The following is a 268-nucleotide window of genomic DNA, read 5'->3' as shown; positions in this document are numbered from 1 at the left end:
AGGGCTGGGGCCGAGTCCGGGGGGTGCCGCCCGGCCCCGCCCCGCGCTCCGGCCCCCGCCCCGCGGCGCCCCGCCCCCCCCCCCGCCCCGCGCTCCCGCCCCCGCCCCGCGCTCCCGCCCCCGCCCCGCGGCGCCCCGCCCCCCCCCCGCCCCGCGCTCCCGCCCCGCGCTCCCGCCCCCGCCCCGCGCTCCCGCAGCCCTGCGCTCCGCCCGCCGCCCCCCGCGGGCTGGGGCTCCCCGGCCGCCGCGCTGGCCCAGGGCGGGGGCG

Source organism: Canis lupus, chromosome 10 (genome assembly GCF_048164855.1).
Source record: "Canis lupus baileyi chromosome 10, mCanLup2.hap1, whole genome shotgun sequence".
NCBI classification, from domain to species: domain Eukaryota; kingdom Metazoa; phylum Chordata; class Mammalia; order Carnivora; family Canidae; genus Canis; species Canis lupus.
The sequence above is the reverse complement of the archived record's forward strand: the minus strand, read 5'-3'. Positions refer to the sequence as shown.